This window comes from Camponotus vicinus, unplaced genomic scaffold, assembly GCF_025532165.1.
Source record: "Camponotus vicinus isolate PSW18456_S1 unplaced genomic scaffold, iyCamVici1.0 SCAF_3, whole genome shotgun sequence".
NCBI classification, from domain to species: Eukaryota; Metazoa; Arthropoda; class Insecta; order Hymenoptera; family Formicidae; genus Camponotus; species Camponotus vicinus.
In genome coordinates, this window is record NW_028141967.1 from 22,917,554 (window position 1) to 22,944,186 (window position 26,633).

At 36.8% G+C, this 26,633-nt stretch overlaps 1 protein-coding gene across 5 annotated transcripts in view; it reads right to left on the bottom strand.

The window, feature by feature from the left end:
• Positions 1-26,633, bottom strand: part of LOC145967851 (ras-related protein Rab-37) — a 146,936-nt gene that overhangs the window by 73,499 nt on the left and 46,804 nt on the right. Inside the window, exon 2 of one of the 5 annotated variants that reach the window (XM_083092864.1) lies at positions 24,174-24,475. The gene's annotated coding sequence lies outside the window, so the exon portion shown is untranslated. The other 4 variants (XM_083092867.1, XM_083092863.1, XM_083092868.1 and 1 more) reach the window with 4 other exon arrangements.

Here is a 26,633-nt window from a genome sequence, read left to right on the forward strand (position 1 = left end):
AACGTAAAAACGTTTACGTGAGAGATCCTATTAAATTGAAATATTTTCGCTGCTTAATCAACACACAGCGGTTACGTAAAAGATCTTCGAGAATTTTATGAAGAAAATCTAAGAAAAAATCTAATAAAATCTAAGAAAATCTAAGAACTCAGAATATTTATAAGTTTGTGCACAAACTCGAAAAGTCTCGAAGAGCTTCTAAAAAAAATCTCCTAGACGTAACTTGTACTAGTACTTGTTAAATAAATTTAATATGTTATAAAAGTCTAGGAAAGCTCAAAATCCTTCGAGATTCCCGAGCGTCTAAATTCATATATCGTGAATGATATTTTGACATTTCGCATCCGGGTTTTCAATCAACTCCATCGTCGACGTGCACCCTGTCAAATAACGTCAGCACCGCGAAATCATGGCGATATTTGATTGTACGACACGTCGTCTCGCTGGCCTTAATGAGAGCGAGTTCGATCGAGTAGAAAAGCCATTGGGGCCCGTTCGGATGCCGCATCGCCCGTAAGAGCCGTCTCTCTATATTTAGCTACACACGACCACATATAATCCCCACCCACGTCTCGCTCGTGTTTTACGAGTCCGTACCACATTTTCATTATGTTTACACGCATCGCGAAATCGTCGCGCGCCGCCTGAAACATCGATCGATGGACGTCGGCAAGTTTGTCGACTCTTAAACGATTACAATAGTTTGATAGAAAGAAAGAAGGAAAAAGAAATTTCAGAAAAAGAGGCTATTAATTTCTTGCAATTTTTTTACGTTATTTTTTTTTATTCTTTTTATGTTCAATATGACTTTGACTTTGGAAATATTTTATCGCGTTGCAACTTTGAATAATTACAGGATAAAATCGTAAAAGAGACTATTTTGATGTAATTTATCATATTAGCTACGTAATATGTTAGAAAAGTTGTATTCGTTATTCAACATCTAAGATCATTGTCGGGATTTTTGATCCTCGAAAGAAATTCATCGTGAAGATTAATATTAATAAATGTTTCGAGATTAGATACTAGGTTTATTACATTGTAGCAAAATTGTAATTATTGTCTATTTTATATATTGATACAAATCATATTATAATCACCGATTTTATCGGATTCTTATTCAATAATCCCTATTAACAATCCTATATAAGTATCACGAATCATGAATTTACGAGATATCACATATCATGAATTTTCATAAAATCTCGAATTATTTTTTATATATTATTAATATCTACCATATGTTATCAAAATGGATTCGGCAATTTTTGATAATTTATAATTTTCTTATAGATAATTCAACAATCAATCATAAAATTTTATTACTCTTAATCTTAATAATACATTCTTTATGGAAGAAAATTATAATATTTAATTTTATATTTAATTTTTAGTGGAATATGTGAAATTTTTCCAATGAACCACAAAATGTAATAACGTCAAACAGCTTCTCTTATCTCAAATTTTCCAAAATTATAACGTGATACATGATACAGTATATAGAATATTTTCAGGGATTATATTTAGCATCAGAAGAACTATGAGGAATAATTAGTCTCTTGGATTCGACAAAAAAATTTTTCAAATTTTGTTATCCAATTTGTTAGCCAATATAAATATACAGGAAATTCTCATCTGGACACACAACTGTGACCATAAAGTTATCACAAAGTTATCGCCATCTTAAATATTGATTTATCTACTTATATAATTTACTACTATGGAATATATGACAGTTATCGCGATCGCGTATGAAATTAACGACAGTGTCGACTTTACGTGTAACATCCCCGTAACAAGATCGAATCTCGTTCTATTGTCATTTTGAAGTCACGACTATTATATGTCGTTGTGCACCCGCACAATCTGCACTATCTAATCTCTACATCTTCGCGATACAGTTATAGGGGTTGCGACTTTTAACTGTGGATTCCGCCAACGTAATAAGTCATATCGCACTCTTTTATCTAACATTTAGAAATGTCATTTTTGTACTTTCAAAAGCGACCGATAGCGCCCTAAATTAAATAAAATAATTAATTAAATTCATAATTGTCAAATTAAAATTAAAACAAATTAAATAAAAATTAATTATTAATACATGTAATTATTGATAATTAGTTTATAATTTATTAATATTCAGTTTTAATTTATCAATAATAATTTAATTAATAATTATTATCATATTAAAATACAATTTAACTAATAATAATTATTATTATATTATAAATATTGCAAATATATAATTTAAAGCTTTAATTTATTATTTTTTCATTTACCCAAGAGATTCAAACAATATGTAGAAATTGAAATTGAATTAATAAATTAAATTATTATCCAATATGTGTAAATATTTTATACATTTAAAAATTTTAATTTATATATTGTTGTTTTTTATCCGAAAGCGATCTGAATGATGTATAGATTATGTCATAATCAATGGGAACTCGGTCAAATATTATGAATCGGAGTTATATATGAATGCTCCAACAACTTGTTACACTTTTCGTCACGCATGCGCACTATTAAAAGTCACTATAGTCGTAGTAAATACATATTTTTAAGATTCATTGTCCTATTTACATTCTATTTTCTTTCGGATGATAATTTATACGATCACTTGACTAGCGAAAAAGAGGGAAAAAAAGATCTAAAGGAGACAGTCTAAATTAAAAAATATTATCAATCGAATTCTCTTTATAATACGTCATAGCATTTCTCTTCGTTGTTGCGAGAAAATGTTTTATACAGACATAGGTGACTTTGAAACAGTACTTCGATAACGCGATATTGATTAAATGCCATTCTCCGAAAGGCTACGTCCGTTGAAGTGCATTCCGGTGGACATCAAGGTCGCGTATGTGAGTATCACTTTTCTCTATTTCCAATATTACGAGCGCGCAAACACGATGGTTTTGCGGAGTGAAGCTTATTAAAGCACGAGCTAACGCTCTCGCGCAAAACCGGATATACATTTTTCGAGACATCGCTTCCAGCTTTTAGAAGAATAATATCATAAAATATTCGTTTTTAAAGGACATAAGAGTTTCTGCGATATATGGTTTAAGACTTTAGGATAATCGCGACGCATAAAGAGGAATCGTCGAAACAGTGCCGCTTTAAAGAAGGTTAGCTTGACGAGTGCAGCGAGTGCAGCAAAGTAAAAAGAATTTATTTGAGAAACTGGAGCACGCTATCAGTTGCAAAATGCGCGAATGTTTGCCCTCGTGTACAGTTACTCAAACAACCGTAATTGATCCTACCTTTAAAGCGTCCCTACCGTGAGCTCGCTGTCGGGGAATCTCGTCTTCCAATCGGAAATCGAACATCGACACACCTATCTAACGTGTCCCTCTCGTCGGCGAGGGATCGGAGAACCGCTATCACTTTACCACTTTCCCGATAAGCGACTATTCCGCTCTGACCGATAACGCGTAACGCGGTGACGTAACAACAACGACGACGACTATGGAGACACTCACCTTCCACCGCCGTGCGGTAGGTCGACCCACTTTTCCCATGAACGCGGACAGTCGAGTCTCGCTTTCTCTCTCTCTCTTTCTCTCTCGCCTTATCGATCCCACCACTCTTCCTCGAACGTCCCTCCTTTTCAGAAGACGAATCCCCGAGACTCGCTCGTTGAAGTTTCGAACGCGATCCAACGTTAATCTAACCGTGCACTCGCGGCGCGATTCACTCGCGTCGAGTCCTCGCTCGAGCCGCTCCTACGCCTTTCGAGGACGAGTCGTCACCCGTCATGACGACGCTCTAGCCCGCCGTCCGTCACGTGACGCACTAGCCTGACCGACACACACGGAGTCACGGTCGTCGCGCAGCTGACGCGACGGGGCCGCCGACACAATGGAACGAAACGCGCGACCGGGAAGCCCGGAACGCACGCGAGTTTTCGCGTAGCGCGTATTCCACTCCCCCGCGGAAGTGCAGGAGCGCGAAAGGACGAAGAGGACGCACGCAAGCGCGCGCTAACCTCTTTCCGACTCGCGCATCGTTACGTCACGTGCGTATTCGCGCTGTTGACTGTCGCGTCACTCGAGACGCGCGCACGTGCTCGCATATGTTCGGCGTGGAGCCTCGCGCGGGGGAGAGGGGGGAGGGGGGGAGGACCCCGCGCGCTGTCAGACGAAATGCGAAGGAGACATATCGGTGTCATTTATGACGAGCTATGAAAATATTGAGAACGAGAACGTCTTTTTTAACCGCGCGGATTTTTTTTTCGAAATTTTCTTAAATTAAGATAAATTTTAAAAGAGAAATATCGAGGAAAAAGAATGATAGGCGCGACAATTTCAGCTGAAAGGATGGGAGAAATCCAGTCTTATGTGACGTCGGCGATAAATGTTAAAGGACGAATCACCTGTTGATAGTGATTCTTATCATCATAGATTGTCATCTTCCGCAAAGGCAAATCCGACTTTTTCCTAAAATTTCCCATCTTTTTTCCGCCTATGTAAATTGAATTATCCATTGATATCCAAGAAAAACAATGACACACTAATAATATAAATAAAATATATCTACAAAAAAGAGAATAGATGTAGCAACAATCTTGCGAGAGGGACAAATATATTTTTATAGGAAAGATAGATTTCTTTGGGAATAATTAGTTTTATATTTTTTAAATAAGAGAGAAAGAATATTTTTCTCTAAGAAGTATCAGAGAAATCCTTGAAGATTTTTTTTTTAAATAAATTGACACCGCAACATTATTATATTTAATGAAATATTTTGTGAATAATAAAGTATTTCGAAGTCGCATCATTAAATCGAATTGTCAAAGTATTATCCATGACTATCTCGTTACTTTAAAGTCCATAGAAATTATATATAACTCATGACAATTATGTTCTGTACTTCGGAGCTTTATTATCGCTTACGTAAATCGAATTTTCAAGAAATCCCTGAGAATTATACGTAATTATACATAAAACAGAACTTATCCGAATGCAAATAAAATTGATTTAAATAAATACGTAAAAATACATGGTATGCTATAAAAGATTCAACATCACTACATATACATAAGATACTCAATCTTTTGTAGCATAAATTAGTAATTAAATAATAAATATTTTACGTTTTTGATCTCTGGAGATGATGAATTATGTTGATTTGACAATTGCACCACTCCAGTCTCCAACAGTTTCCGACGAAGAAAAGAATGAACGAGGTAAGACGTTTAAGACGTTCTGAAAAAGGATTAATGAAAAATAAGTGTGATATACAACTATAATTTTAATCACGATAATGATAAACTTTATAAACAGCTTTACGTTCTTAAAAAAAAAACAATCGGGAAGAAGATAATCTCGGATAAAACTTAATAAAGATAAGATATCTGTTCAATTTAAATGTCTACAATACACGTTTCCTAAAATACACCGTAAGACGCACAAACTTCTATTTCGGAAAATCTACCCTCGTAGAACAAGCAGAGCCCTCGGTCATCCCCCGCGAGTTTCCTCGCAAGTCGATTCTCGACGTATTCGCCGCCGATAAAATCGCGCTCCTGCCAGAATTACCAACCCCGATCTGTCACGAAATAAGGGCGGCGAAGGAGGGTGCGGAGGGTCAAGGGATGGCGCGGAGGATCGCGGAGGGATGGTGCTCGATGAATTCGCCTGCGCGAAGCTTTCCGCGGTTTGGAGGCTCGCCACAGGATGGCGACGCTTCTTCCAGCGACAGGAAGTCGCGCCTTCGACCCCTGCGCGGGCCAAGGACGAATCGGCCAATCGTGGCGAGAGCGGTGAGTCCGAAGTCCGTGTACTTTCCTCAGGAATTCAAGGGCGGCGCGACCGCCATTTTCGCCGACTCCGATCGGCGACTCGCGTACGATTTTTGATGTTACCCTAGATAACCAGGTGTAATTAACCATAATAATTAATCATATTGTCATATTGCCAACGATTGTATAATTATCTATAATTGTTGGCATGTGACAGCAATGACAGCTAAACAGCTGACTATCTGGGATGCTACAAGATCACCAAAAACCGCGTACGATTTATTTCCATTTCCATTATTCTTCTCGAAACAGAGGGAAATTTGTAGTGAAAACTTAATGTTGAAGTATAATCCAAAGATATAAATGGCAAGTAAATTTATTCCGCAGTAATTCATAAACAATAAAGATTGAATTCATTTGTAAATTTCTCGTGACAGAAATAGTTTTGCATTCACTTTGCCATGCACTTGCATATACTCAAATAGAAGCTTTGCTTTTATATTTTCAATTTCTATTTTTTCACATTTATAAATTCTAGAAGATTTCGATACATAATTAATAGAACTTGAGCTTTCTTACATTTTATAAGCAGTAAACGAATAGTTTCCCATTTAGAAGGTTAAAAAAGAGCTTTTGGCAAAATATACAGATTAAATAACTTAAAAACGAAAGCAATCTGATATTGTTTAAGGTATCAAAATAGATATTGTTACATTGAAAATTGAAATCAAAAATATAGGAGAAAAACTTCTATTCGGATACGCGCATCATAACTAAAATAAACAAGCGTACTCGATCGATGCAAGTAAGCGTATATGAGATTGAATGAGATACACTTGTGTCGAGAAACAACGATATTAATTTGATAATTAAATGAAAATTATAATGAAAAAATATAATAATTAATAATGAAACATATTAACGAAACAGATCAGTTCGTTCGGGATTTTCCCAAAAGCTCGTGCACGATTCGTCGCATCTATCCTCCGATCGCATCGTATTTAATTCTCCACTTGAGCTCCTTATACAAGAAGAGACATTGTAAAACTTCAATGAGACGTAACACTCGTCCGACAAGGTTTTATCCGCTTCTCTGCGCTTCTATCAAACTTTTATCGCCACTTCTTTATTTATTTTCCCGCGTCTTGACCCGCCGTTCCGTTTTTCCGAATTTCTCGGGAACATCGATTGCGCTGACACGTGAAATCTCTGGTACATCCGTCGTCTCAATTATGCAGATCCGCCCTGCACCGGCAGCGAAAGAAGAAACGATTTACATATCGCGAAAATATGCATGCCACAGAGATGTAAATCGCGCGCTCGGGCAAGCGACGATGTTGCAAAGGGAGGAGGAATCGAAAGGAGATCGCTGATACAAAGGTACATCGAGAAAATTGCGGCAAAGGCTGCTCCGGAAGGAAGCTCTCCAATTAGCATGAGCGCGGAGAGACGATAGATTTAAACAATTCAGCCGAAATCGCGGAATGAACGGATCTCGAGTGGAATTCGACAGAGCGAGAGCGAGCGAGATACTTTTACTGACGCTTTTCCATCGCTTTCTTTATCGAACGGAATGTGCACATGTATTTGATCCTTTTCTACTTTCTTTTCTCGTAAAACTGCAGATACATATTAAATAGAATTTAATGGTACAAAGTATATTTAAGTTTTTTTATTTATCACACACATATATATGAACGAATTATTCTCCTTTTTCTAAATATAAATTATTAAAAGTAATTAAAATATAAATGATTTTTTTGTAAAATTAAATCTATAAATTTTCAAGATGATAAAATTGTAATCGTAAAAATTCTAACCTTGGAGATAGTTAATAATAAAAGACTTTTGTAATTATTGTTAATGTTAAATTAATCTCGAGAAATACAAATAATTTAGAAAAACAAGATAATAGCGTGCATTTCTGATAAAAGGAGATAGAAACGCATCAGCCTTCCAATTTTTGTCACTTCTCGATTAAGATATATCGCATCGGTTTCTAGTTTTAATTAATGTTAAAAGTTATATAACGTTTACAGTTACAATTCAGAGTGATTTAATTTTTAATGACCTAACCTGCGATGCAAATATGAATTAAAAATAAATAAAATTTGAAGCATTAATCATAAAAGTCGACATGTATAGAGATTTGAAAAACCTTCGAGATTTTCAAGCAGAAGAAATCGGGCTGTTTGAACATTCTTCGATTCTACTGTATATCATATCATTCTATTATTTTCAGATTTATCACAAACATTTCTTTCTTTTCTAAAAGCGCAGTCGTTTATCTAAAAGTCAGCAATGCAAATATATAACTAACTCGATAACTCAAAAACGTCATTACGTTACAAGCATGGTACCGAAACCGACATGCTGTCTAGTTTTTTTAGACCGAAAAAATGAAAACTTTTATCTACAAGAACTTATATATTAGAGATTTTTTTCTATTGAGTTATATAATATTACCAATCTTGATAAAATATTATCTTAAATTTCTTTGTCTCTTAAACACCTAATCTTGATGGCGCTTTCGAGCTTCAAAAACTCTCGACTTAGCACGCGAACTTATGAAGCTTCTATACGAATAAACCGACAAAGGGCATCAAGTTCGCATCACATGCAAAGTACATGGCATTTCAAAGAAATAGATGACATCGATCGAAAAGAGACTGTTTTGATATCCTCGCTCTAATCAATTCCAATCGCGATTATCGCGCTTATCATCGATTTTCCGCAGGACGGGGGAGGGAGAGGGAGGAGGAGGACGATGTTCGATCCCGAATGCGCGGCCCCGCGCATAACGATCGCGACAACACACGAAGCGACATCCGAGGCGCGATGTCAGCCGGCGCGAGTCATTATCGTCGTTATTATTAGCGCGAGCAAGCGCGGTGGATCGCGGTGGACGCGGAACGGGACACCATGGCTGGCGACATGCGATCCTGTTGCCGCGACGGCTGCCAGCATCGACGGCGTCTGCGTGGCGACAGCTGGGCGTGCCATCTTGCACGTCTGCGTTCGGCTGCCCATGGTACCAGGCGAGCATAACGCGAGGCGGCCCGCGTCTCTCGTTTAGGGCTCGCCAACTGTCTCTCATCGAGGAGAGGAGAAACGAGGCGAGGCGGCTCACCTCCTCGTTACCAACTGACATACCGTACATGCGCGCCAGATACACACGCACACGCTTACGAGAATTCTGAAATCTACATATGTACGTGCGCGATATAATAATCGATAAGTCCCCGATTTTCCTCGCTACAAATTGCGCCAATTATTACTTGTCCTCGCGAATTTACGTAGAATATCTAAGATCGTGCGTGGACGGGAGGCGTTTCGTGGAAACGAGATGGTTTATAGAGACGGCGCCTGATAGAGATGTACGACGTAACGTTGTTAGAGAATACGTCCACCTCCTTTTCTCGAGGGGAGAAAGGAAGCGGTGAGCTTGGGGAAGAAAAAAAGGAGCACGCGCGTGCGACCTCCTCGCGGAATCGTTAAAGATCAAACCGGTGCTGCCACGTGGGAGAGAGTCACATTCTCTCTCTACCGTGTACGATAGAAATGAGGAGAGGGCCTGCGTTAGAGCGTGATCGCAGGAACGGCAAGAGGTCGTCGAGAGCTACCGACTGGGACCTACGGATGGCTTATTAAGGTCGCGCGACTCGCTTCGCGAAACCGTCAAGCGAGAAAGAAAGCCGTCTATTAGCATTCAATTGTCTATTATTGTCGATGAAGAGATCAAGAATGTGTATAAATAACTTGGAATTTTCTTTTCGAGATTGATAATCAAAATAATAGAAAAAAATGAAATAAAAAGAATTGCATCAAAACCTGTCATTATCTGCTCCCAAAGGAAACTCTAAACCCGAATGATAAAAATTATATAGTCAATTTCTGAATAAACTGTACTATACATATATCTAAAATATATTTCTTATATATTACTTGTTTTTCTGAAAAATTAATTAGAGAGTGCAATCTCGCGATACTAAGATTACGCTCTTGTTAATTTTGCAATCAGTTTTGAAATTCAGTCGATGCGCAGAAATCACTAAATATACACGAACGAGCGATTGAACTCCGAAGCAGAGGTGGAGCCTCGCTCCGATATAGGACGGCGTTGTGAAAAATTGACGCGAGGCCGAAAATATTAATCTTTTTTGTTCGCGCGCTGCGAGAGATCCGCTTCGACGGTCGCACTTTGCGAACGTAAAGCGCGAACGTCGGTCGTCCGAGCTGCGTTTTCGCAGCGAAATGGAAAACTAATTCTCGACGACATACTAAAAAAAAAAAAAGGGGCGCATATATCGCGCGGACCGCGATCGATACTCATCGACAAAGAAATTCACGGCGTGCGCGACCCATTTCATCGCGAACGAACAAACAAACGGACGGATGGACGGATGGACGATCGTCGCGCGCATAAATTGCAGTCGCGAAAATTTGCGAGAGGTCGAGAGGGGACAGCCGGAGACGGTCGCCTTTTTGCGAAAGAAAAAGAGAGGGGCCGGTTTATGATATTTTTACGCGACCGCCGACAAAGTTTTCCCCGGCGGCTGCAATTTTATCAAACGTGTCGGCAGCAACGTGTCAGTGACCCCGGAGGTCGGTTGCAGGTAGGAGAACGCGAAACCGCCGCTGCGCGAGTGTAGATATCGATTTGCCATCCGTGTCTGCGTTCGATGCGGAAAAAAAAGGAGCAAGTCGGCCGGCCTCCTGACATTCGCCGATATCGCCCCCGCAGTCTACCGTTTATTCACTCCGACGAATGAGCCACCTCCTCCTCTACGAGAGAGATACCTCCTCGTCGTCGAACTCGCGCGACTCGCGAACTCGATCGAAGCGAGGATTCGCGCGATATACAGGGTGTCTCGCCTCTCGCGCTGCAAGAATTTATCGCGGACGGACAATGCGCGATGGAAGCGTTACATAAGCGCCTTTATGCAAATGTCTCGTGATTGCTGTTTGCAATCGTTGAAACGCGCGGAAGTTTAAGGACGTACGCTCGAATTAGCCGCACAAAAAAGATAAGATTCTACAAGATTCGAAATTAAGTCGAGCGTCGAGGACAACTGCCGAACTTGGAAAGTATAAATTCCGCCCTTTCTTCCTGCAGAAAGTTCAATAGCTATAAAATCCTGCAAACGCGACGTCGGCGCACGGCGCGCAATAACCATAAACCGGAACTCCCGCTTCGTCTCACCCGCTCGAGCCACCATAAGCGCCTCGTTCACCATGTCCAGCGCGAGATAAACCGACTACTGTCGCCGAAATATACTCGCGATTTTTATCGATCGTAAACTCGCGGCGTTTCTCGATGTTATATCTTGCCAAACTCGTGCATATATCGTAGAATTGCAGGAGCTGACGGGAAACAAATTCACTTATTTCTTTATAATTTTTAAATGACAAAATACAAACGCGTCCATTAATCCATAATTTACAGATATTTGAACTTTTTAAATATTTTTTATACAACCGAGATTCGAAATCGTCGAAAAATCCTCTCTCTTTCGAGAGTCCTGTCGAGGAGCGTAGGGAGAAAATGGTCAAATTTGAAGGAACTCGATGAGCTCGCTCTGCAAGAACAAAGACGGCCTTGCTAGCTCGTGCGAAACGAGGAAAGTCTTAATGAAGCTTCATGGGAAGCGGGAGAGAAAGACCGTCTCTGTCGTTCGCCGGCCGTGACTTGGAGCGTAGCGCGATTGAGATTTCTGCGAGCAGGTGGTCCCCCGTAATAAATCGTATTGTAAGCGAGAGATCCCCCCGGGCAGCCACCTGCGAATCGATATCGACGACCGGTCCAAGACGGCCCCGCATGCAAATTCGGGGAGAGTCACGAGAGAAAAGGCAATCTTAGACTCTTCCTGTCCCTCTTGCTTCTAAACTTCGCGCCCCCTCATCCTCTCTTTCATCTTGCGTCTTGCCTTTTTTTTCTCCGATCTCCCGGAGTGTCGGTTTCGCGAGCACAAAGAGAACCCCCCTTTCCGGCCGGTTATAGTGTCACCACCGTGTTTCACCGAGAAACATTTCTTTCGCATTTTTTCCTCTTAATTTGTTGACGGATTAAAGAACCTTATCAGTTTGCGTTACCTCGCGTTTAGCGCTAAATACGATCGTTTAATTCCTTCCTTCTTTTCAGATTTATTTATTTTATATGGAGATCGTATAAACGCTATCTTTTAACGCCAAGTATGATATATATGTAAGCAAGTAGGAAAACTAGACTTTTATTTCTCTCGAATCACGCTTATATTTATTTGATCACGATAAACGTATAGTATACAGCTTTACATATATCTACGTATTATTGGCGTAAATCACAGATATAATTGCACATTCGCGCATCTTTAATATTGACAGTAATTACCACAATACCTGTGAAAATAATATTTCATTAATTTATTCATAATTGGGCATTGATAATCCCCGAGGCGTTACGGGAATTAAAATGTACATTTGCTTGTAACAGAATTAATTGTAAACCCGACATACGAGAAACGCACACACATATGCATATATATATATATCGAAAACCTGATATAATATTTATTTGCTGCGATAATAGCGACAAAAATGACTGATAAATCCCTCGAAATCGATAACCCATCGACGACTTGCAAAGTGGCTTTTTAACATTGTCTATGCGATATCACAGTGAAATTTTTACTGACAATTAGTACCATTAGATTATTATGATAACTTTATTCGCCAACAGAGAGATATTCCCAAAAAAAGAAATATCAGAATCGTAAATTTCTGTCAATTTACTCGCCTTTACTCGTTCAATCCAAATATTATAATTAAATTTCCATATTTAATCAATTTAAATTATAAAGGCTGTTATATTAACGTGATTCAATATGATTTTCTTAAAAGGTATATTCATAGATATATTCATCTGAAAGATACTTTATAGATGTCAAATATTAAAAATCGACAATTGAAAAGATAAAAGGAAAAAATATGTCTTTAAAAATATATTTATTAATTTAATAAGTAAGAAGGAATATATTATTCTCTTTTAAGCTTTATAAAAATTTATATAATTTAATAATTGATTGCAATATCTTCTCATGTTTTTAAGAAGAAGCGGTCTCTGGAGTAAACTTCTATGAATATAAATTTTCCTTCCAAATTTTCAGATAAAAATTAAAATCCGCGAAAATGAATTTAATAAAAAATGTAATAATAAATCAATATTTTGATATTTTTCCTCCATTAATTACAATAAAAAGAACCTGAGGCGCAAAGTCATCATACAATTGTTAGAGACTAAAAATTTTTAGAGACTAGAAGGATTAAAAGAATGACACCAAGAATGACACAGTCATTCTAGAATTTTTATAAAAATATAGAATATATTTATGTATACATTTTATATGTAATTATTCATTTATATTATTATTATTATTATTATGTAATGATATAAAAATAAATCATTATTTCCAAAAAAAGATTGAGTTTCACAAATAATAAATAATAAATAAATTATACATTGCTCACCCCTTGATTGCAGGTCCGATTCTCTCCGATTCTTCCATTTCTTTCTTATTCATCCTTTGTTGCTTCTTCCCGACACTCGCGAAAATACAATTAATTACGATCGCGCAAACTTAAAATACGATGACCACGCGATACTTTTGCATGTATTCCGTATGTTATCGCACACGACGGGAACTTTTTATATATTGTAATGAGAAAACGATACAGAAACTATAGTCATTTGAAATTACAATTCGATTAGTGCCCGAAAATCAACTTTACGCGCTGCTAATTACACATCTGTTACTGGCACTGACACTACACTGATATCGCACTGACATCACATATTATGCATATATAACGAGATAAAAGCGGCAACCTTTTCGAACTATTAATTCAATTTATCCACTCTTGTAAAATCGCTTGCTCGAAAGTTCATTGACGTCATTCTTTCGCGATGCTCATTCTCTCTTTATGCTTACTTCGTGAGCAGTTACTATCGCCGAAATAAATAGAAATATTTTGACAATTTGGAGAGAATTAATAATAATGTGAATATGTGTGATTTTATTCATTTAATATGCATGAACGCAAATTTAATATATATTGTATTTAAAGAATAAAGAGAGAGAAAAAAATGTATACACATTGTAATATACATTTTTTATAAATAACTGTCACTGTAGTATTCGTATACATATCGTTCGTCGCAGGAATTAATCAATCGCGTAAGCTGATCATCGCTGATTGCAATAATTACAGCGAATGATTGCGTTCAATGTCTCCCGATTGTTACCGTGATAGCGTCTCGAAAACTACTACGCCGATAGAGCGTCTTTCATCGCTACTCGATTCTCGCTAAATGACAAGGTGACATCGTGTTCACAATAGCATGCTGTATACAAACGAATGCCGAATACCACGTGTGATAGTTATTTTGTTATCGCCAAAAGATTTAACGTATTACAATACAAATATTCGGCATATTCTGTATTCCTTGCATCAAAATTAATTAGTTATAAATAAACAGTTAATGTGTGGCGAGTCTTTTTCTTCTAAAGTAAAAAAATTAAAGAATTGAGTAAAATTTCTTCCGCTTTCTTTCTTTATCCTCTCTTTGTCTCTTAAATATCATTTCAACGATAAAATAAGCTTAATACTTGGAGATTATTACTACAAAAAATTTTGCTCTTATTTTCAATTTTTATTTTTTATGAATTTTAGAGAATTTTGATAAGTTTTATTTATATAAAAACTGTATTGAAATTTTACTTTGTATCTCAAATAAGTAGTAAACGAACAATTTCCTACTTAGAACTTTAAAAAATGAACTTTTGTCAAAGCTGTAAATTAAATATTTTCTAAATAAAATGATCAGACTGTTTTAAATATCAAAAAAGTAAATGTTAGATTGAATATTAGATGTAAATATCAATGCCGTACAATTTAAAATATGCTTAAATTCCGGGATAGCTCAATATTCATATTGAAGTAAATGAATCGCGCATTTTCGACATGCGCATTCGCGAAAGTAACGAGTCGAAAGTAGAGACGAACGAGCGTTCTCGCGGTCGATATTAAGCTGCACGAGGCCCGTGCGGCCCAAAGGGACGAGCGACGACGGCGGCGGAAAAGGAAAGAAAGAAAGAAAGAAAAAAAAAAAGGAAAGTCCCGCGCGGTGGCAGCCGGTCCGGCGAGTTTTTGACCGTCTGGCGCTAACTGTCGGCCCCCGGTATCCACCTTCGCAGGTATCACAGTGCCATCCCACACGTCGTCGTCCCACTCCAACCGAGAGCGGGCCCTTTCACGGACCCTTCCGTCCGTCCCCTCACCCCCGCCTTATCCTCGACCGGACATGCAGGACGCCCACGATTCGCAATCACGAGATCCCGGTGTGATTTACGACGCTCGCGTGCGCGCATCCGCGAACTTTGGAGTGATCTAATCGAATTCCGTAAATCGTAATTTTTCGATTAAGATCGGTGCATGGTTGAAAAGAATGGTATTTTTTGTAGAATTTTCGTAGAAAAAATCTGTTATTATGAGAAAAGAGCGAGAGAGAGAGAGAGAGAGAGAGAGAGAGAAAATAAAATATTTAATTATTAATATTTAATTATTAAAATATTTAATTCATAAGAATTTAATAGTAATATAATTAGCTAATATAAAATTTGATAATATTTATATCACTATTTATTTAATATCATTAAAAAATTTAATCATATAAGTATTTTATTTATATAATAAAACATTTATATATGTATACACATGTATACATAAATGTTTTATATTGTTATGTTAATTACAATATAGAATATTTATATGTATATATTTTTAATGTAATATATTTAAATTTTAATATATTAAATTATTAAAAACTTAATTGTTAAATATACATATATATACATGATTGATAATTTATATGAACATGTATGGAAAAAAGATAAAAATTTAAAATATTATAAATATATAATATATATTCAAATTTTTCGCTCTTCGCTTTTTCGCGTAAACGATCCGTATCGTAAATTTATTCGCTCGATCGGAGAAATACTCGGAGCTTTGGCGGTTTCCAGCTGCTCGATAAATCAGATATGCCCGATATGCGCTCGGTAATGTTAACGCGCGAGAAATGTATGAATCTCGTATTGCGGCTGTCCGGAGGGTGAGGACATGCGGATTTACATGTCATACGCGTACGCGTGTTTCCCGTTTAACAGAATTTAGCGCGCCAAACCGTGTGATTCCGGATCCCTCGCAAAATAAATCTCAGTTATTTCGGTCCCACAGCGCATCGTTGTCTGCCTTCCCGGTCTCGTCGTCGCTTCTGCGGGAGGGAGACTCGCGTAAATTCCCTCGTTAACCCCCTTCTTAATTGTGATTAGCGACTAACCAATTTCCGGATCAGACGGACGATTAAACGACGAAACGACCGCTGTAAACGACGCTTTTATGGATCTTTTATCGATGTGTAAATATCTTAGACGCCGTCAGGAATTCGTCTTCGGAAAATATTGTCGTGTCACGACTTTGGAATTTTAGATTCTAATGAAATCATGATACAATATCTATATCGTATCATTATATTTGATGTGTCTACTGTTATCTAAACACTATATATAATTACACAGTTTGAAATAAAGAAATAAATATTGTGTATGATGGAAATAAAGAGCACCGTCCAGTGTATTAATCTCGTGAATTAATTCTAGATAGAATTCTCCCCAAAACACGATCCGAGAATGCGAAATGTAAATTGCAATCCGGGAATCAACCAGTAAAACGATTAAGAATGACCGACGAAAGAGAGGAATATATTCTGTCGTGTAATTCAGATAAAGGAAGAAGGTAAAGGCAATTTCGTATGTGTGCTCGTTGCGGCGAGCCAAATTGCGCGGTTTACTGGCGAACACGCGCGGAATTCCGGATGAAACTCAGAATCGCAGAAAGAAAAAGGACGACGTTCGTACCACCGTTTACTGGTCACCGCGATGCAGTTTCTACTTGTGGCACGAGCAAACCTTCCCGCGAACTTTGATAAGAAAGTTACATCGTAAACTTACATCTTTGGAAAAAAAATAAAACAATTACAAATCGTCCTTTTCAGAGCGTAGAGTGTCAGATACTTTAATTTGCCTCGCACCAAACTTGCAAATGTAATATGACAATCTTTTTTAAAAATGTTCCATTTTATATTTTAATTTGATAATAAATTTTGTGCATGTGCGTGTCATATAATTGTTATATATATATAATTATATATAATATATAACATATATAATATATGCAAATATAATATATATAATAACAAATTTTATAAATTATTATAATATATGTATAATAATATTAATATATTTATAATTTTTTTCTGTAGATAATATCTATATAGAATATCATACAACGAATATAAACACACATACATCTTTATTTTAGCTTTTTTAAATTGTTTGTTTATTTTTATCAGATTATTATGATTGTTATGTATCCAACATTTTCGTTGCAACTGATAAGCATCCTAGTTTGTTCATGAGCTCATTGTCATTCATTTCTTACAACCCTCATTGCGCGTCACCCCTGTATGTATTGTACGTCATTGGGTTTTACGGCGGTCTAAGGATAGTCCGACAAGCGAGACGGGAAGGAGCAGGGAGGGATGCTCGACTTAGTGTTTATCGACTGAGTCATTTGGCGCCGGCGCTTATCCCATCCCCCATTTTAGCCTCCTGCACCCTTACATCCCGATGTCTCGATACTGTCGTCGTCTATCGCGCTCAAAGTGGCCGTGCACACGAACGCGTGTCGCGTAAATGCCGCTTTACAATAGTCAAGGGATGGGAACATACATATATAGTTTTTTTATTTAATTTTTAAAACGATAATTATAGGTTTTTAAGGACAAAATTGTCACATCGAGGTTGTATAATTATTGTTTTAAATAAAAAAACTAAATAAAAAAACTTTTCCGTTTTATACAATTTTGACGCCTTCGTATATTATAGAGTTTGGCGATATAGAAAATGATCGAAAATTCGAAGAAAATTAAATGCCGATCAATGATACCCGAAGAGACCGGATCAAACAAAAATATCGCCGCATTTTTACCCTCGTACATTTTTCATACCCTTCTTCGGATTGTTTTCAGAGGCGATTTGCATCTAACGAAGCTACTTTTTTCTCATTATCTTCCTCCCCCTCCTCCTCAGGTCTCCCCAACGAGACACGTAAATGTCGAAAACTTAAAGGACGATCCTCGAAGGATCGAGATGATAGAAGAAAGATGAAAGAAAAGAAGACACACATACATTTGTGATATATCTGTGACACACAAATGTTTAAAAAACTGTTCGCGTCCTGTTTGATGGGTTAATCGACGAATAGACAGACTATTTTTAACAATGTATTTTTTTAAAAAGGAAATAAGAGGAAGTTCGAGGCACTCGCTTAAAGTTACGCCATTGAGTCTGGAGAGCAGCTGGATGCAGGAGACTCATTAAAACCTCGCGCCGCGTCAAGCACCGTGGTTTTCCCTCGGAAAAAAGGGAGAAGTTTCAGGCTGAGAAGCTGAAAGAGAGGTGTGTGTCGCTGGTAGATCTCGCTGGTAAAGCTCTCAAACGCGCCATGAAAAACACTCACGCGACACGTGTGATTCCACACTAATCCTATGACATTCATCACGCCGTGTTTCTAATATAAATACATGGGCTTTTACTTTCTCGTACATATTTCGTATTTCATTTTAACGAATCAAACATAAACATGATAAATATGAAAATATATCAAATTCTTCTCTTTCAAAAAGAGCGTAATATTTTGAAAAAAAAAAGTTTCTTCGAGATTATATATTGAATTATATATTATAATTTGAAAGGTTGTTATAAATGTATTTAATAAACTAACATTTTGTTTATAAAACAAAGAAAATGACAGTCAAGTATTGATAATCAATAGACTTATTGTGCTTCAAATATAATATTTTCTTATTTATCTTCATTTTGTAAAAGAATAATAATAATATATTTGCTAATAAAAATCATAATAGGATCATATGTAATATATTAAGGCATTAAATATGTTGCATATATATAATTTCTACAATTGTAAAAAAATTAGGCACTTTTTGATTGGCCACAAAGTTGTCAAAAGATTATTTCGTTTAATTAAAAATTCAATGTATAATTAATGTTATATTATTTCATTGATATTACTTTTACGGGCGAGAGCGACATTTGTTCAGAGTATAAGCGGTGTAAAATCTACCTGATAATGCTGTGATGATTTTCCACGTACACGTGGTTGCTAAAAGGGTGAAATCACGCGTTCACGGCCATCTTCATGCGCCATTGATTATGATAATCATCCCGTTCGCGACTGCTCGTTAGCAGCTCGTTAACCTTACTCGCCAAAGAACCCTTAATTATTGCGATCCGAGTCACGGGGGAATAACGAAGGCTCGACCGCCCGCGATGGCTGAACATCCTCAAACATTTCGCCGATGAGACTCTTGCAATCCCCTAAAATTTTCCCTCTACTGCGTTTGTTTATTTATATGATTCCTTGATTTAGTAATAAGCACTATACAAGACGCTAAAAGTAATTTATTAGTAAAATTAGTTGAAATGAATATATCGTGAACAAATCGCCTATATTGAATGTGCTATTTATGTTTAAAAAGATAAAAATACTTTATTTGTAGCTATTATTAAGACAAATCCTAAGGATTACAAATTAAGAGAAATAAATTTAAGACACAAAATATATATCTTTCCTTTAAATTCACATGATAAATTTCTCTTAAGTATTAGAAGCTTGGACGATATATTTAATTTTGAAAGATATAAAACTTTTCTAACACATCGCACAACATAACTAGTACAATCAGTTAGAGAATAATCCATTCTTACAATCTTTGCTTCAAATTTCTCGAAATTGTATAAAACAATGGAATATCTTTGAAGTTAAAGAAACATTAAGAAATAATTATTCTTTTCCTGGGCTCAAATTATATTAAATTGTCAAATATATCGAACTCGGTCAGTCGCATCGAGTAATATAAAATTGAAACGAACTACGCCGAATGCAAATGGAAACTCGCACAGTCGAACAAAACAAAAAAAAATATCTTCGTCTTTCTTTCCGATTAACTCGAAACATTCTCAAAGCGGTAGCGGAGGGTAGAGGAGACGGATGCGTGCCTCGACATGCAAGAGAAACGATTCACCTCTCGACCGTATTAATAACTTTACACGCGGCTGAGCAATATCGATCCGGAAGCCTCCCTCCTCCCTTCCCTCGAAGGTCGTCCTGGCGCAGGATAACAGGTGCTTCTCGCCCCTCCCTCTCTCTCTCTCCTTCCCTCCTTCTCTCCCTTCAACAAACTTACGCGTGCACATATAAGTATACACACATACACTCAACACACGTACACACACACAGACGCACTGCCGAATCGACCATCGAAAATTCAACCAGTTTTCGGCTTTGGAACAGTTTCGAACCGGCTGTTCGCGCTACCACGTGCCAATATTTACCAGGATACCACGAGAGTGGATTTCCGCTCTTGTGCGGGAGGGATCGTGGTCAGAAATCGGAGATGCGGTGCGAGAAGAATAGACTCTCCGCGGGGGCGCGACGCGGCGAGGAGGGGGGGACGAGGGAGACGAGGGGAGAGAAAAGAGAGAGCACGCCGGTTAGCAGGATAAGCGGACCGGAAGAGCGTTACGCTTGGCGAAGATCGCAAAGGACAATGGAACCCTCGGCGAAGGATCAGAGGAGCAGGACGCCGGGCTGGTACGCTGAAACTACGCGGCGCTTTCGTGCGCGTTGCTGATTGGAGGAACGGGGGGGTGGCCCCGGGGATCGCTCGTCGTATGATACGTCGACCTTAGGTCGACCGACTTTTAATTAATTCCGCGGGAGCCTCGGGGCCGGGGGGCGGTCGTCGAAATCGAATTACGTCTCTCTTACGCGGCACGCGATTGTCGTCTCGCGTCGCGTCGAAAATATATTCCGATATTCTGAAACGGCTGAAGAATTCAACGGTCGGCTGGTGATCGATATCCGATAGAGAGAAAGAGAGAGAATGAGAGAGAGAGAGAGAGAGAGAGAGAGAGAGAAAGAAAGAGAGCCATATGCACACATAAACCGAGACATTCTTTATAAATAAAATAAGATTTTAAGGAAAAATCAGATATTTTTACATGTATGGCAAGATAGATTTCTAGCTTTCGTACTAGATTTTACTTTAGAGAGATCACTGAGCTTTGTCGTACTGAATATTTTCAATATTTTTTTCTTTATATATACAAATTATATATATTTTAATAATGTATGGTTTTCCTACATTTGATATTAATATTTTGAGAGATACATGAAAAATAAATATTACAAACATACATGTAAGAAAAAAAGAAAGATATAAATATAAAAAAATTAGAAAAATCAACGTAAATAATGCATATAAGTAAAGTACAAATCAAGTGCCGATTAATCGAACCAATTTTTATCGCATTGCAAACATTTATTTCGATACTTTTCAAAATGTGCAATAAGAGATTCTCATTTAAATAAATATAATATATACCATCTATCTCTTTTAATTCGAATTATTCTAAAATATCATTCACATACTAATCAATATCAGTCACAAACTAATTATCTTTCGCCCGGATCAACAAAGGAAATGCGTCTGTCATTGATAGATATGCATTTGACATAATCATTCCATCATTCTGAAAATGCGTATAAGTATACCCTGATAGGTACCCGAGCAGCAGAGACTCCCCTTCCCCCGATTCGTGCTACAACGCAGCGTGCGATCCCCTCGCTCCTTATTCTAATGAATCCGGTTAGCCTTAAATATGGTCGGGAGTCCCCTTTTATTGGTTCCTGGATCGGAGGGATCCCCCGGGGCCCGAAGTCACGCGATACCGGCCCCCGCGACACCGGCACCGCACGGATGTTGCCCTCGCATACGGGGGCGGAAAAGGGGAGTTCGCACCAAAGTATCACCCACGCTTGCACGTAATCGGAGAGATTCGCTTCTAATTATGGTCTTGCTAATCCGTTATCAGCCTTGCGGCTTTGATTTCCAAACAATTCCTCAAGTCATATTAATGTGAGATAAATATAAATGCAAAATTTTGACATTTGCTATTCAAAACTATTGAAGAGAGATATTCGAAGCTATTCAAAGATAGATTATTAATAATTAATTCTTTTCATCATTAAATTCTTTATATATTTTATTGATCTTTTTATTTGAAGTAATAATTTCTTAAAATTGCATATGTAAAAAATTATATAAAATTTTAAAAAATTATACAAAATTAAATTATATTTATTCTTCATATTTTCTAAATATAAATTATATTTAAATATAATTTATATTTATCTTTATATTTATATTTATATTTATATTTATATTTATTATATTAAATATAATTTATATTTAATTTATCTTCATATTTTCTAAATATAAATTATATTTAAATATAATTTATATTTAGAAAATATGAAGAATGAATTTTCTGGTCTTCCTCCGATAGATCTCCAATGATTAATTATTTCAATGATGAATTAATTTCAATAATGCGAACACATCGCGCATTGCGAGTGCCAGAAGCTCGCTTCGTTATCGCATCGGAAGGCGTATCGTTATACAGCTGCAACGAGCTACAACGAGAAGGTCGAAGCGATGAATCGGGCGACGAGCCAAGCAAAAACGGGAACGCATCGTTAATGCCAGACTATGCATGTATTCGCGATTCGCGACTCATGAATAGTATAAAGATTTGATTGGTTGAATTTGTCGAATCCTCCATCCACGCTATTCACGAATTATAAACGAATACGTAATCTGGCAGTACTAGTATAACGCGTCATTCCAAAATCTCCCTTTTGCGGGGGCAGCAATTACACCCCCGTAAAATAATATCGCGTAATCATTTATCATCCGCGTACGAGCCGTGATTCGCGTACAACGCGTCGACATCGCGCTTCGACGCGTTTTTCGCGGGCGAAATTTATGCAACCGTTCTCGAAAATTGCAATAGCCTCGTATATATACATGTATCCGCGCGTCAGATATAATTTACATACGCGAACGGAAAGAGAGCGGGGGATTCATATGCCGATAGGACATGACTCTCCGAGCTATGGCGGACCGATGACGGAGGCGAGACAGATCTGAGCTGGATCAGTTGACAAAAATACATGTTTCTTTTTTTTCAATTTAATTCCGGCCCTGATCAAAACATTATCTCTACATTAATAAATTTATATAATAGAAATTATATAAAAATCTTTACAAAAATACTTGACGAAAATATAATGACATTAAGGAAGACATTAAGTTTAATAAAATCACACGTGTTTCCATCTGTAATATAAGTTGATTTTATTATGAATTATATAGTCACTGAGATTTGACAGGATATCGATTTCTGATACAAGTCAAATATATAAATGGCCGAATTGCTTTTAGATTCGGAACCTTCACGTAGAATATGTGCGAGCGTAGAAGAATCGCGATTTCACTCGCGAGGTTCGAGGTACTAGTCGACGACAAGTATCTTCTATCTCTCCGACGATAAAATGCTTAGCCAGTGAAAAAGACTGCGAAGCGTTGTTAACGGCCAGTGCCATATTTCGCTGAAACGATACCGGCTGCGAGTGGATGCAAAAGCGTCAAGTCGATAAGAGGAGGCGGATGTGAATATAACAATGTATTATTTGTATTCCTGCGCAATTTTCTAGTACGTGCAGTTATCGATCGTTCAGCGACTTTGCTCGCCGAACCGTGGAAGGATACATGTATATCGATGGCATCGCGATAAATAAATTACACCTTTCTTTTATTCTCGATTCGATCGTTATTAATCGGGCTTGTCGCATAACGCTTTTCGTCGCGGAAGACGTGTGAAGAACAATAGAAATGATCTCTGCGCCTATCATAAGTCAGATGAACGAATCAATTTTGCTGATTGATTTTTTAATTCGTTATTATAATATTGAAATTTTTATTATAAATATAATATGTAATTTTATATATTTTTATATATCGCAATTTTCTATATTTCAATTTTTATATATTATATATAAATGTATTTGTTTATTTATTTGTTTATTTTAATTATAATATATTGTAATTTTTCTATATATTACAATTTTTCGTGGCAAAATTAAAGTGCTGCGATAATGTGTACATGATATGCATATTGCGCAGTGACACATTTTTCTCAACTCATAGATAATAATTTAACGGTGTATTAATTTCTATTATATATGTTATTAATATCATTGTCATATCATCACTTATCACGCGTTATTATTAACGAAGCTATTTGTTCAAATAGATGGAATTATTTCATCTCGTTCTACTTTTTCTTTTATAAACATTTAAATCACTTAAAACACTATTTTCTGAGCATAAATTATAAAATATTACCTCGATAATAAATAGTAGAGATGTGGTTAACAGAAGAGGTGTCCGCGAAGAATGCAAAGAAGAAATATAATAATGTTTCTCTCTTCGTACACACTTTCCTGTCGACGTAGCGGAGGTAGCTTCCTCAAGGCGAACGCGCGACGGTTTGCCGAGCAAGATAAGGTCGTGGGCGCGCGTAGGCGCGTGTGCGATTCATCGGCGCGTTATTATTTAACGGCGATAACGAGTGGCAAGCGTTATCCGATACGAGGATGGCATTGTCCTCCATTCTGTTATAATTCATCGGCGTTCATTCGTCGTATCTGAAAAAAAAATATAAAATTATAAATTTCTATCGTGTCAATTTAGCCAAACTTTCCATGTATAATCTACCGGAAATGATCAATTATAGTTATATTCTTGTCATTTCGATTCAAAATTTACATTTGTTAAAGAAAGATAAATATGACAGAAATAAGTCGCGTCATTCCGAGTGTTAATAATTTGATGTTCAGTTACTTGTGTGGTTCAATTTCAAGTCATAAGTCGTAGGATCCTTATCTGAAAGTAAATATATTATTAGTAAATTTATATATATAGTTTGGAGATGTTTTATCTTTGTTGACTTCCAAAAAAATAATGCTTGAAGATTAATAAATTTTTATCGAATCGTTAATTTTCCATAAATAGAAAATATATTTCTTCGGGCATTTCCGGATTAATTTATTTATACGAGATATTAATATAAAAACTGCCCATAAAAATAGTTTACGCATATTTGCGCTTCTTGTTAATTAATATATTTTACATATGTATCACACAAGAGAATTACATATAAAATATAATTTAACAAAAATTATGATTTTATTAATTTTCTTTATATTAAAGTTTGATTTAAAATAAAGAAGAAAGTCAACATAATATTCAATAGAAACAATTGTGATAAAAATTTTATCGCGTGTGTAAAAAGGGTATTAAAATTATGTTTAAGCCCGCGATAATAGCATAAAAAATGCTGAATAATAATTAAATTATTTCCCGTTAGATGCGTCAAGAGGAGACGAGTCACCATATTGTAGTGAATCGAGGAGCCGAAAAAGTCGGGCAATAAAGAAACTGGTAGGCGCGGTTGTTTGAGGTCGGTTATATACCTGGTTATATACCTGGTATAAAATAACTTCTCTCTCTCTTTATTTCTTTCTCTTTTTCCTTCTCTCTCTCTCCCTGTGCCAACTCATTCAGGACGGTCCGAACGTTTTCCTATTCTAAAAATAAGGACATTTTCATGCGCTTTCTTTTCTTTTACCTATTTTTCAACTCGCCTCAAATTATTTTGAATAATGGATAAATAAGTTATTATCCATTCTATTATTTTAAAAAATAAAAACGGCCAATAAGCCATATTACAAATTCGCATTATTAAATTAACTGATTTAAATGTATAATCGCACGTACATTTACCGTTATATTTTTATTATAATATAACAATGCTAATAAATGTTAATATATAAAAAATTGTACGCGTGTGATGTGAATGATTGCATATTGCTTCGTTATTGTTTTCGCGGATCGCATTATTATACAATAGACAAAGAACATAACACTGTCGTGTGATGAACGATAAAGCATAAAAATTTCACCTAATATCAAACCATAATATCAAACACATCCTCCTGTTTAATCATCGCGTAGATACATTTTCTCGACAAATTCCAATGATAAAAATCTACAACGAGAGCGTCCTCTCCGCAAACGAGAATACCTCGTTCTGGGATTATCGACGAGGAACGAGGGAAGCCGGATTCGCCATTAAAATTAATGAAAGCGAGACATGAATGGAAACACGGATCGCGTGGAATACATATTCTAGAACTCACTGGTACTCCCCTTAAATTTCCATGCTTGTCTTTCGGATCATCGATGTTACGGACATGCCTGGCGAATGCATATTTTACTACGTATCACGCGTTACTAAATCCTACAGCTTGTTTCATAAAACGTTTAAAAAAAAAACAAAATACAAAAATTATATCGGGTAAAAAAAAGATAAAATATTTACGAAAAGTTATTTTTCAGGTAAGATCAAGTTATAGAAAAAAGATAATAATTAATATAATGCATGCAATTTAATAGAAAGTTGAAAAGGAAGAGAGGTGTTTTGTTCCGGAAATAAATTTGGCCGCCATAGGATACAGATGTTACGAATAATACCACGGCGAATAATTTCGCCAAACGTCCAAGCGAACAGATTAATGCGTCTCAAGCGTAACGCGGAAATAAACACGATCTCTAATCCAAATTAAGACTCGTGAACAAAACCATTTCGCGTTTATTTACGAGCTCGACGTTAGTTATGTCCGGCGAGGATGAGTAACGCGCATTAATTTACGAAAATCTCCGGTTACAACCGCGTGTAAGCGAAGTTGCACGTGTGTGAGTCCCTTCCCCTCCTCGTAACATAGTCGCATAACTAGAGCGATT